The 13,466-nt window shown below is 41.5% G+C and overlaps 1 long non-coding RNA gene across 1 annotated transcript in view; it reads left to right on the top strand.

The window, feature by feature from the left end:
• LOC143820018 (uncharacterized) overlaps nucleotides 1-5,712 on the top strand; it is a 50,505-nt gene extending 44,793 nt beyond the window's left edge. Inside the window, exons 5-6 of the long non-coding RNA XR_013225206.1 lie at nucleotides 4,610-4,702; nucleotides 5,360-5,712. This is a non-coding gene — a long non-coding RNA (uncharacterized LOC143820018). The remainder of the gene's footprint in view (nucleotides 1-4,609; nucleotides 4,703-5,359) is intronic.
• The last annotated feature ends 7,754 nt before the right edge of the window (nucleotides 5,713-13,466 follow it).

The raw sequence follows: 13,466 nt of genomic DNA, 5'->3' as shown, positions 1-13,466 counted from the left end.
CTGAACCTGCTGTGATTGAGAGGGGAAAAAAGATCTTGGGGTCATAGTAGATAGCTCAATGAAAGTGTCAACCTAGTGTGCCACAGCAATGAAAAAGGCAAACACCGTGTTAGGGATTATTAGGAAAGGGATTGAGAATAAAACATTATTATTATTATTATTATTATTATTATTATTATTATTATTATTATTATTATTATTTAATTTCTAGACCGCCCTTCTCCCAATAGGTCTCAGGGCAGTTTACAACATAAATAGTTAAAACACAATAAAATCCCCATAAAAACCCCAATTAAAAGTTACATATAACATAACATATAGCGGCGGTGGTCACAATTCTGATCTTAGTTCAGCCTGGTGGAGAGAATAATGTTCAGAAGAGGGTGGCACCAATACAATAGATCTAACCATGATCTCGGTGTTAGAGATCTCAATATTGGAGGGGATCCTCTGATGGGTTAGTGGGAGAGCTGCCCTGGCCTCAACCATATGCCTGGCGGAAGAGCTCCGTCTTACAGGCTCTGCGGAAAGCTGGTAGATCCTGCAGGGCCCTTAGCTCTTCTGGGAGCTCGTTCCACCAGGTTGGGGCCAGGACTGAAAAGGCCCTGGCCCGGGTCGAGGCCAGGCGCACATCCCGTGGGCCCGGGACAACCAGTAAATTCATACCCGCAGAGCGGAGTGCCCTGCGGGGGGCATAAGCAACCAAGCGGTCCCGCAGGTAGATGGGACCCAGACCGCGTATAGCCTTAAAGGTCAATACCAATACCTTGAATCTGATTCGGAAACAGACTGGTAACCAGTGCAGATGACGAAGCACCGGCTGAATGTGGGCCCTCAAAGGTGTTCTAGTGAGGACCCTGGCAGCCGCATTTTGGACCAGCTGTAACTTCCGAGTCAAAGACAAGGGAAGGCCCGCGTAGAGCCAATATTGAAATGCTCTTGTATAGATCTAAAGTGAGGCATCATTTGGAATACTGTGTATAATTCCGGCCACCATATCTCAAAAAAATGAAATCAAAGAACTGGAAAAAGTACAGAGAAGAGCAACCAAGTTGATTAGGGGGTAGGAGCACCTTCCCTATGAGAGGCTAAAGATACTAGGATTTTTTTTAGTTTAAAAAAAAAGAAAGCTATGGGGGTACATGGTAAAGGTGGAAAGAGTTGATAAAGATTTTTTCCCTCCCTATCCCCTAATGCTAGAATTTGAGGGGATCCAATAAAGCTGATGGACACTAGGTTCAAGATGGACAAAAGGAAATACAGCTTTACACAGAGAGCGAATAAAATTGGAAATTTGCTCCTAGAGGATGTCTTAATCGTACAACAGACCTCTATATAATTTCCCCACTCTGAGGTAATTTTTTCCCCTCCAAAATAAAATGTTGCCTCACAGACTGAGCTGCCATTATAGCATGGTTTCTTAGTTATAAAATGAAGCTCACTATCCCACCCTGTGACTGGCAGATATTATTTAGTTAGAAGTTCTTAGTTACAGACTTTAAAACAGCTCATAGGCTTTAGATTTTTATTTTAAAACTGAGAGGTTCCATTACTTTGTTTGTCCAAAACATGCCTTTTTTAAAGCATTGTGAATTCCAGTGAACTGCCCTGGATTTTTGAAGGTGGGCACCCTTTGCTGATACCAGCACTTTCTCTCTTCCTAGAAGTACCAGTAACCCAGTGACTACTGTAGTATCTGTAGTATCTTATACGCAAGTCTGAGGAAATCTTTTCATCTGATTTCCCCTTTTCTAATTGGGCAGAGATGCTTTTTCTCTCCATAGAAGAATTCCCCTTCCAATTTGGCCTGAACTGAGAATATAACCTTACTGCCCAAATTCTCTCTGCCAAATCTCATCCAGACACTATGTGGATTAGCCATCAGTAAAAACTCTATTCTCTAACTAAACTTTCTCCTCAGAACAGATGGTTAGCTAAGCACAGACATGCAGGATGTCAGAATCAGATACTGACTTAATTTGAAAGATGAATTCCCTCCAGCATACAGCTCTCAACTCCCTCTTAGTTGTTGTTGGTCAATCAGAGTGCTCAGAGCAGCCTGTCACTCTGGCTCCTTCTATTTTATCATTTGGAACTTGACTTTCAAAGTGCTGACCATCACAGATGGCTACCTGAATAAGCAGCTTTAAAGGTGGGTTAGATAAAGCAACATAGCTACTAGCCATGGTGACTGATGGGAACCTTCACACTCAAAGGCACTAAACCACTGAGTCTCAGAGCCTGGAGACAACAACAGGGGAAAGGCTCAGCCTCTATGCCCTGTTGTTGGCCTTCTAAAGAAACTGATTGGCCACTTTTGAGACAAGATACTAGATGGACCACTGGTGTGATCCAGCAGAGCTATTATTAGGTTCTTAATGGGTTGATTGCCATTCAAAGTCATTCATTAAAGAAATAATGTTGACTACATGGTTGTTTTCCACCCCATAAGCACCCTTTATCACATTGGGATGCCAAACCAACATTATTGTGGCTTTAACATGTAAACCACAGTGACACAAGATATCACTATGGGGCAACAAATTAAAGTACAGAAAACCATGGGAAATAATACTGTAGCTTGAGAACTATGTTAATGCATTCAGAATTTTACATGTATTTTTGCAAAGGATAGAACAGATTCAAAATAAGTCAGTGTCATTCTGAGAAGCAAAGTAATTCTGAACACAGACTGATAATAGCCTAAGTGAATCCAGGCTGCTGTGATAGTCTAATCTCAGATGTAAATTGACATTTGTGACATTAATTGATTGGTTACACAAACAGCAGAGAGCCTGTGGCTTTCTAATGTAAATAAAGAGAAAGCCACAGTAATCCTCTTGGTTCATGGCATATGACTGCAGACATATATTACAAGTATATGAAAGAATGTGCTAGAGAAAACTATACATGCAGGGTTCATTTGATACAGTTTTTCTTGGATACCCTGTACAAACTGGGTTCATTTTCGAGGTTTTAGCAAGTGTTTGTTGCTAAAGTTAAAAAAAAAAAATCTAAAGGCTGTAGTAAGCAGGCAGTGGAAAGGTATCTGTGTCATTATGCTAAATTGTATTAGGTCAGCACCTTGAACAGACAACTACTTATGCTTGGTAAAAATTCTGCTACAGTTTTAGAAAACAATGCTTAAGTGAAGCACAAATTAAGCAGAACAGAATTGTCAGTGTTGTAACTGTTTTAAAAGGTGCTCTCATACCACTTGCTAGCCTAAAGAATATGAAGGAAGCAGTTGTAATTCTGTTAACCAGCAGATTTCTTTTCTGAATTAGCTAAAATTATTCGGGATTTTCTGTTTTTTTTCAAGAAATTAATTTCATCACTTATTTGATTTTACTCTCTATATTATTAATTCAAGGAAAGATACTAGAAAGATAACACCAAAGCAGAAACAGGTACCTGCACTTCAGAATTAATGCCAAAGGAGGAAATATCTAAACATTAAATATTGTAGAGTTATAAAGAAATTGAAAAAACCCAATATAAATGTTATTGAGGACCATCTTGTACTCTTAATGCAAACATATGTATATGTATATAACTATATAACTATAACTATATAACTATAACTCTCTCTATTTATCCATCTATCAAACTATCCTCTTCTTTCCTTCTCATCTTTCTTGTTCATCTGCTCTTTCTTTTTTCTTTTTGGTAAGAAATCTATACTTTACTTCATAAAATGCCCATAAACTATTTGAAGTGAAGTAAATCAAAGTTCACAGGAACAATGTTGAAAAGCTTCGGAATTCAGATAAGCATTAAAAAAATGTATGATAATTGACATGTATCAAAATTAATATAATTCGGTAAAAAGTTAAACATACCAAAAAATTTGGAGTCTGGATTGTTGTTAGCCAGAACGTTACATATTTTCTCCCTCATCCGCTTACCTTCTTTCTCCCAAAAACAAAAGGAAAACATTTCTGCAGTTCAAATGGGAAAACCAGTGGGTTGGATCCAGAGATACAGTTCCTCTAGCATAATAGCAGTTCCATTGGCAGAATAGTCATGGGTGATCATTGCTGGTTTCCAATTCCCACTGACTTCAGACCCCCACTTATCCCTCACCATGCTCCTAAAGGTCCCTTGATCTCCAGGAGTAGAATTTCAGGGAGTGCACTGGGTGCCCACCTAAGTCAACTAAGTCCCCTATACATGATGCAGGCAGAGAGGGCTTAATGCAAGGGCCTGAAGACCTCTACCTAAGGAATACCTTTCAATTCAAAACCTTACACAATATCTTTAACCGCTCCTGCAGTATTAAATAAAAGGGTAAGGCCACCTGGGGAGGAGTTAGGGCGGGCCCTGTCCAGGATAAAAAACTCAGAGGGCCCAATCAGGAGCCGCAAAGTGGGGCTCCAGGGCCAAGCAGCCAATGGGGGACAGAAAGAGATCAAGAGCGATAGGGTAGAGAAGGCATAAAGAGACAGTATAACAGGCCCGAGGGAGCAAGTGTAAGAGAAAGAGTGGAGGGAAGGAGAGAGTGACAGGCTGTGAGAAGTATGGGGAGGAAGGAGGAAGCAAAAGTGGGATGAATGGAACAGCCACTTCTGCAAGTTTCTTATGAGTCCCCCCTTGTATATTCAAACAGTGAAGTTGGCCAAATCTGAGGATACTTAAATGGGGTGACTGGAGCGGTGAATGGACAAGACACATCTTTCTATAAACCTGAAAACAGCTCTAGGTCAGTGAAATCTGTTTTACAAAACAAGGAGCAGAGGGAACCAGAATTCCATCTTCCTATAAAGAAGAAACCCAGGAATGATAAAAGGAGCACCTGCAGCTTTAACAACCAATTCTCTCAGTATCTGCTGTTTGGTAATCACAGCATTCCAAGATGGGTTCTATCAGTAAGGCAGACATATGTGGCTAGTGGGGGTGGGGGGAGCAGAGAGACAGAGAAATCTGATGATAGGCGGTGGATGAAGGTAGGGTGGGAAGGAGAGAAAGAAGCAGAAAAAGGAGAGGCTATGAGGGCTTCCAGAGAAAGGGAAGTTGAAATAGCAAGGATGGGGAAATGACATGCCTCCCTGAAGTCCTTACTGGTTCCTGATTGTCAATCTATAATCTGGTTTAGAAAAGTCTGTTTTCTCTCTGCATTGGTTTTAAAAAACACATTTAGTGTTGTCATTACTTAAAGGCCTATCGGCATTCCAGCGAACACAAGGGCTGCATCTGTGCGCCTGTGAGGCAGTCACAATGCATTAAGGACTCTTTTTAAACATTTGTATGTCTTGTGCCAAGATCAGGCCATGCTGATGACAATTATTGCTACAACGAGACTGTCAGATTGTACCAATATTAGTTCAGCTAATGCACTGCCTGCCATTATGTTCCTCAGATCTGCATAGCTTCGATTTGGGCAATTGGTGAAAATTTATGGATGTTGCCTTGTTTCTGCCAAGCGTTCAATCACACTAATGTGAAGGCGATGGGGGAAGGAAAGGAGCAGAGGGAACCAGAATTCCATCTTCCTATAAAGAAGCAACTGATGGAAGAATTTACATTCATCATCAACCTCTTTGGAGAAATAGAGCTATAAACTAAACGTTAAAATGAAAACCTCCTTGCAGATTTGGAAACCATTTTTACATTCAATAACATGGCAGATGCTATTACCTTATAAATAATAGTTGTAAATCAGTAAGCATCCAGCAAGATTAAAACCATGAGATGTCTCATCAGTTTAGACTATGCTAGACTTATGCTTGCTTTTTGAGTAGAAGCCATAATGTGATTGTTTTCTGCCAAAGTCAATAGAAGGGAACAGAAAGATTATTTCCATACCATGTTGAGGAGAGAAGGGACGATACTGATTCCCTAATCCAAAATCCACATAATTCGATGGGAACCTCTTCTTTGACTGTTTTGGAACAGCTTGCTTCATATAAGGAAACACTAAACTGGACCAAAGAATGAATTTACTTGGGCCACAATTTTGATTCAGGGAACTCTGTACTCCACTTCAGTGGAGACAGAAACTGCCTGGATTGGTGGGTCATTTGACTGACTTCTGTTGTAATCTGGCCTCCCTTTGAAACATCTAACTAAGTCATCTACCTTTCTATTGTTTACAGCTTTTAACACCAATTCACTGGCCTTATGGATGCAGACACAATTTGTGATCCACTACATTGACTCATAAATACTAGCATTAGAATAAATCTGGAAGAAGAGTGGGTTCTTATATGACATTTTTCTCTACCAGAAGGAGTTTCAAAGTGGTTTCCCTTTGCTTTTCCCACAACAGACACCCTGTGAGGTAGATGAGTCTGAGATAGCACTTCTTGGTCAGATTTATCAGTGCTGTGGGAAGCCCAAGGTCACCCAGTTGGCTGGTCACAAACCCGCCTTGCCAGATTACAAGTCAGCACTCGTAGCCACTACACCAAGCTGGTAAAACATGGGAAGGGTGGGATTTGGGGAGAGAAGAGTATAATGCTATAGAGTCTACCTTCCAAAGCAGCCATTTTTCTCCAGGAGAACTGATCTCTAGAAATCAGTAGTATTTCTGGAAGATCTTCAGGCCCCACCTGGAGGTTGGCTTCCCTGGATATGTGTCTCTCTGTGACAACCCAATCTCACAAAGTCATCTGATAATACTGTTAATATATACAACAAACTCAAAGGGAGGAGAAAAAGAACCGTCCTGAAAACTCCTTCTGTGAGCTTTTGCAAGCACAGGTTTCATCACCAAGTCATCCAAGTATATTCAACCTTACCAGACACTAGAATAAGTATAGTAATCGACAGTTTCTATACATCCAATATTAATATCCCTTATCATAATACTACCTAGGTCCTGGACTAGTTCCTCAATGGCATAATTATGAAGAAACCAGGGCAGAGTCTGCACTTACTTTGTTTATTCCATTGTCAATCCTGTTGAATTCAGATCACTTTGAACTCGAGTCTTCTCCCTCCCCCTCCCTATTGAAACAGGAAAGTCTTCTGCACATGGTTAGGGAGGCTCAGAAGAGGGGGGGAGGGAAATGGAGACTCTCTGCTTTCTTGAAGGGGGGAGAGGATCCAAGAAGTCAGAGGAGGGAGGAAAAAATCCTTTCTTTTCTTGAAGGGGGGGGGGTAAAAGGATAAGGCAGAAAAAAAATCCAAGACCAACAGAAGTTGAGAGATATTAGGGGCTTCTCCTTTAAAGCAGGCTTATCACATGACCACCTGTGGCCAATCATGGGTTCCCTACCACGGAGGAGAGCCCAGATTCAAAACAATGTGATTTTTAAATATATTGAGCACTCCAAGATATCGCACAATAAAGGTAGGGTCACTCCGGATCAATCCTTCTTGCTGCAGAAAGAAAATTTAAATCAACCCAAATCAAAACGGAAATCGCATTCTGTGTAGCGGGCTTGGAATAAAAGCTCCGTGCAGTTTACACCCTGTTCTCCAGAGCACAGTTTGAAAGCCACAGCTCTACATAAATGCTTATATTGCTATCATCTAGAACTAGCTTCCATCCTTCTGAGGTTGGTAAAATGAGTACCCAGCTTTCTGGGGGGTAAAACGGTAATGACTGGCCAGGCACTGGCAAACCACCCTATGAAAACGCTAGAGGGCATCACCTCAAAGGTCAGACATGACTCAGTGCTTGTACAGAGGATACCTTTACCTTTAGAACTAGCTTTTAGCACATTGTTTCAGAATGCTTTACAACAGTAGCCAGTAAGCTCATAACTGTGCTCCTTCATACATTACCACTGCAAATCCCATGCTGTAATGTTTGAAGGCTCAGCACTAATTGCATGGATATTTAACATCTTTGCATGCCCCTTGCTCATCTGGTCCAGAGGTTGGGGTGACACACAGCTCTTCCTCCTGATGGATGACCACCCTAATTCTCTCCCCCCCCCCAAAGCCATAGCCCTGAGCCACAAAGGAGGTATATAAATATCATAAACAATAAGGATAGTCTTTCCTACTACAGCCTAGGCCAGAATGAGACAGTTGGGTTGGAAAGACCTACATAATCAGCCATTCCATCCTAGGTTATGACTTTAAACTTCACAGCAATATCACAGACTGAAGCTATGGAAAGCATTCCTGAGCCACATATGATGCAATCCAAAATGAACTTATCACATTTCATTCAAGGTATAAGCTTTCATGTACACATGTACTTCATTAGATACACTGATATGGAAGGTACTGATCCATACATATACATAGAGGGTGAGCAGCAAATTAGCATACAATATAATAAAGGTATAATAAAGATGCAAGGACCAATCTTGGATAACAAACTTATTTTATATGGATACCATTTGTTTGGGTTCAGTTCTGGGGGGGGGGGAGGCATAGTAAAGGAAATAAATTACCAGAACTAGAAATTGATGGGCAGATATAACCTTCACAGCCATGGAATGCTGAGAGTAGTCAACTAAGACCTTCTGTCCATCTTCTCTCAAGTATGGAGGCAACAGTGCAGGGTTCTCTTCTTTGAGGTGGTGTGATTGGTTGTGTAATGTATCTTCTCTGTCCCCAAACCAGAGAACTACATTCCAATCTACCATTAAAAATTACATTCTATTCTTCATTACATTACAATCTACTATTCCAGGAATGAAATAAAAATAGAATTAAACCCAAATGGTGACCATATAAATTAAGCTTGTTATTCCAGTTTGATCCTTGAATGTAGAGACTGGTAACTTCCATTTCAATGTGACTGAAAAAGTGTCCATGCACACAAAAGCTTATATCATGAATACACCTTGTTGTTCTTAAAGGTACCATTAGACTTGGATTTTGTTCTGCTGCTTCAAATCAACAAAGCTATCTGAGTCTTAGCACATTTCAATGAGAGTATGAGACCTTGGTTTCTAAAGGAAATACACAGAATATATTTGTGGTCTCATCATAGTTTTTCTTTAAAGGTACATTACATTAACACAATGTTTAAATTGCAGTTTCCCATATGGATCTTTAAGGACACAGGTGTTTGTAGGTATAAACTATAAAAATGTGCAATGCAATTCTTTTTCTTTCTTTTTCTTTTTCATACTTTTAAAGGAGAAGGGGGAATGAGACTTCCCATTTTTCTAGAAGTTATGTGGACATATTGATTCTGAAATGGAACCATTTCCATTATATTTAAAAAAGGATGGAGGATATTACAGTAACAGCATAGCTTGAGGGTTCCTGTTTTCTCCAAGCCTTTGAATCCTTACGTGCTCTACAATATCACATCATAAAGTTCAGTTGCATTAACACGGTATTCTTCTCCAGAAAACTAATGGACTTCTGGAAAAGAGCCATCAATAAGTGCATGCAGTATATGTAATGTTGAAAAGGTCCAGCTTCTTAGGAGGAAATTCACATTGCTTTTGTTCATGCTCATGCAGCCTTATTCCATGCCAGTAACTTGTGTAGAGTGGCATTAATGCATCCAGAAAAACAGAACCATTAACATGCATAGAGAAATCTCTCAAACCAATAATTTGGGACATTGGTCAGAACATTTAGTATCCCTTTATAAATTATCTCAATACAAAACAGCAACAACTTGCAGCTTGATGGGAAAATTCATCACACCCATTTGATAGATACATTTCTGCCCTTCAAAACTAGAGTCTCTCTCCTGGGTTTTGTCCTGTGGCATGTTGTTGCAAACGACACATGAGTGTGCTTATTCTATTTATAGATCATTTCAGCTATTTCAAAAGTACCTGAAGTGTTACACATTAGCACGCACGCACACACACCCAATATAAAATACAATAGAATGATCTTCACGATAGAACACAATCTTCCTATAAAACTACTTCTTAAATGTGAGCCAGATTAAAACAGCAACCCCCTCCCCCTGAAAGAGAAATGACTACAGATTTGGCACTTTCATTACATACTTTACAAAATGGCCATCAAAACATGTTAAAATTATCTCTATGTAGTTGTCAACAAAGACAAAAAGAAGAGCAAGAGGTCACTTCCATAAGGACGAAAAGAGATGATTTCAATGTATTTCTCATAAAGACTGGTTTCCCATAACTTCAGTCTCTAAATAGCTATGCTATGAGGACCAAGAAAGTGCCTTTCTTTAATGCACACCCATTTCTTTATGCAGATTCTTAATTTTTGTCTGGTAGAGTGAAAGACAAAAATATGCAAGCTCAGCCACAAGTTTGCAATTGTATATTCTGTTCCAATTTAGAAGTGAAGTCCTGCAGACTTGCAATGATATAGTCACAGGGGCAGCTTGTACTGTCAGTTCTCCCATTATCCTGCAGTTATCTTGCCCACAAATTGTCTTGTTTTCCATAGTAGGTCTTTTGCTGTGTTTGCTGCTGACTCAGAACACTAACAATACTGCACCAGTGCATGGTTCTGAAAGTACTTGGCAAGGCAATCAAGCCCAGCAAGCTAGAATACTGATGGAGCTATCCTATGCATGTGTATTCAAAGATAAATCCCAAAGAAACAGAAAAGGCCTTACTCCCAGGAAAGTGCAAGTGTCACCTTTTAATCCTAGCCATTTACTTAGAAGTAAATTTCATTGAGTCAAATAGGACTTACTCCAAGGTAAAGGTGTTAATGTTTGCAGCCATGGTGACTGATCTTATCCCATTGTTTGACAGCACAGTGGATCATAAGGGTGGTTCATCCATCCGAAATCTTCATTTCTGGCTATTTTCATTGCTTTGCTTCCAGAAAGCCATTTCATTGGAAAGCTAGGGATAAAGTATAAATGCCATATAATCCTGCACACTGTCGGTATATATAAGTCCCTTTGAGCTTCATGAGATTTCCATGCCACTAACTGTGGGTAGGCTCAAATCTGTTTCACTTAATATTTCTGGTAAGGCCTTGGAGGAGGAGCGTGTCTCATGGCTTAAGTGCCACTCAGCGCTTAACACCCACTCAGGGCGGCTATCCTGCCCCCAGTGCCTCCTCCTCCAACAGGCTTGCCTGTCTGTCCAGCAGCCAGCCAATCGCCTTCGATCCCCAGCCCTGACCACCCCCTCCACCTTTTACTTCCCTCCAAGGCTCAGGGCCTGTAGATCCCTGCTGTGTGAGAGCTGCCCCTGCTGGTGAGTGCCCTAACAGCTGCCTGCAGCCTTTCCAGGTCTGGCGGGACGTGTGTGTGTGGGGGAGGCCATCCGCAAAGTTCTTCCATCCCACCCCCAATCTAGCGCCTGTTGTTTTCCTGAATGCAATGAGCTTGGCCCCTAGTCAGGAAATAAATCCACGTAACTATAATGCTGAATTATTGTAGGCACTGGAATGAAAATAGATCTGGCTGCAAAACAGATCAGTCAGATGCAGCCAGCTGTAATCTAAAGTCAATGGGCCATAGGGAAGGTTCATATAATACTATGTTCCAAACTACAGGTAAATACTTCTCTGCAGTAGCTATGCTTAAGCATAACTCAGGAGCCTTATGCAATAGGGACCATCATTGTAACTGGTAAAAACAAACACATGAAAAAAACCAACCAGAGGCAATATGTTGATAACACTGGGGACTTCCAAATCAGAGACAAGCCTGTAACAATGGAATTTAATCAGTTGCCACTTCCTGCTAAGCCCCCTGCTGGGGGGGGGGGCTTGGAATCCTCAATAACAGCATGGGAAGCAAAACAGAGGACTATAACAGCAGAGGATTGGAAAATGGGGAAAAATTGTCTACCTCTTCCAGAAGAGAAAGTGCCATCAAATTTATGTTAGTGCTCTCGCACTCATAGAATAGCATCTTTGAATGCAACAAATTACTATTAATGAATTTATTTATTGGATTTGTAGGCCACCCCACTCTTACAACAGTCTCAGGGTGGCTGACAATGTGTAAACATCCATCCATCCATAATTTAAAACAATAAATAGATAAAACCAATTTCTGTATAAAATATAGATGCTTCGTGATCATACTAAAACTTCATGTTCAAATTGAGTTTTAGATCTGAATAACCAGACTCCAGTGGTGGAGGTGGGGAGGTAGAGAGGTGGGAGGGAGGTTTTGGTGTTATAGTGTGCAATGACTTGCAGGAGGGCAACTTGGTCTCCTCCACCATTGGCTTAAACAAGGCCAAAGCTTTATTAACTCCACAGGAGTGTTGGTGCAGTGTGGGAGAGAGAGCTTGACTTGCAGTCGACTGCCCACAAGAACGCAGACCCCGGTGGCACCCTGGGGCCCACCTGGGTTTCCAGCCAGTGACACATATCCCCTTGCCACCCAAAGGAAGTGTCCAGTGGCACCCTGGGGCCCACCCAGTTCCCCCACTGGAAACATGGGTCCCCTTGCCACTAAATTCCCACTGTAGGGAAGTGTCCCATTCAGGGTGCCAAGAGGAAGCACAGACTTCCCTTGGACCCACCCCAGACCAACCAACACTGTAAACCCTAGAGTGCCAAGGAGAGACATCCAGCTCTCTTGGTCTCAGCCCAGGCTACCTGGCACTGCAAGATCCATGCCTCCCCAGCCAGGTCAGCCTGGGAAGTATGATCTGCAGACCAAATTCCCTCCAAGCAGGTTCCATCCCATGTCTAACTACCAGCTGTGATGAAATGCAATTCAAAAACATTTGACAGTGGCCATTTAAGCATAAACAACATTAGCCAACATAACTGGGTAGGTAGGAAGCTATTCTGGTGGCAGTTCATCAAAAGAGGCTGGTCCCCTTGCATGTGACACCTTCTAAGGCACCCCTGGGCCTACACCTCCCTACCCTGCATGCTGCCAGACCCATCACCCCAGTGTGTCCACCTAACTGCCTGGCTCCTCCGCAGCATCAATGGCAGCTGGAGGTAAGTCTTCACCACTTTTTGTGTTGGCCTCAACTATATGCCTGGTCCTTAGTAACTTTGACATCTCTGATAGGGCCTAGAAATTTGCTGACAGCTCATTCCACCAGGCTAGGTCCAGAGCTGAGAAGGCCCTGGCTCTGGTTGAGACCAGACACATGCCTTTGGAGCCAGGGACCACCAGCAAGTTGGAATTATTCGATTGTAGTGCTCTTCAGAGGACACATTCAGAGAGGTGGTCCTTCAGATATGTAGGACCTGGACTGCATAATATGAGAGGTAAACAGGCACAATAAATATTATTTTTGTATTTTAATCTTGAATATTTCCAAGAATAGCTTGCTCACAGACTTGCTCCTCACATCTTTGTCTCCCTTCCCCTTTCAGAAACCTGGTACTGGTCTTCTGTCTCAGGATTATTTTTTTAGTCAAGTTAAAAATCAGCTGTAGGACAATCAAGCCTATTATATTACACGATCTCCAATGCAAGAATTGTATATGTAAACAGACAAGGCAGGAATAGAAGAAAAAGGGACCCTTCCCGTTTACCATAAAATTAAATCTGAAAAAAAATACTTATCAGTTTCAGCCCATTAACAAAGCAAACTGATTATAAAATCATCAGACACCGTATTAACTCTTCCCACTAGTACTAAAAGCGCTTGCCTTTGATGTCATGTGCTCCCCAAGCT

The sequence above is a fragment of the Paroedura picta genome, chromosome 10, assembly GCF_049243985.1.
Source record: "Paroedura picta isolate Pp20150507F chromosome 10, Ppicta_v3.0, whole genome shotgun sequence".
NCBI classification, from domain to species: Eukaryota; Metazoa; Chordata; class Lepidosauria; order Squamata; family Gekkonidae; genus Paroedura; species Paroedura picta.
Note: the sequence above shows the minus strand (reverse complement) of the source record. Positions and strands in the feature narration are given on the sequence as shown.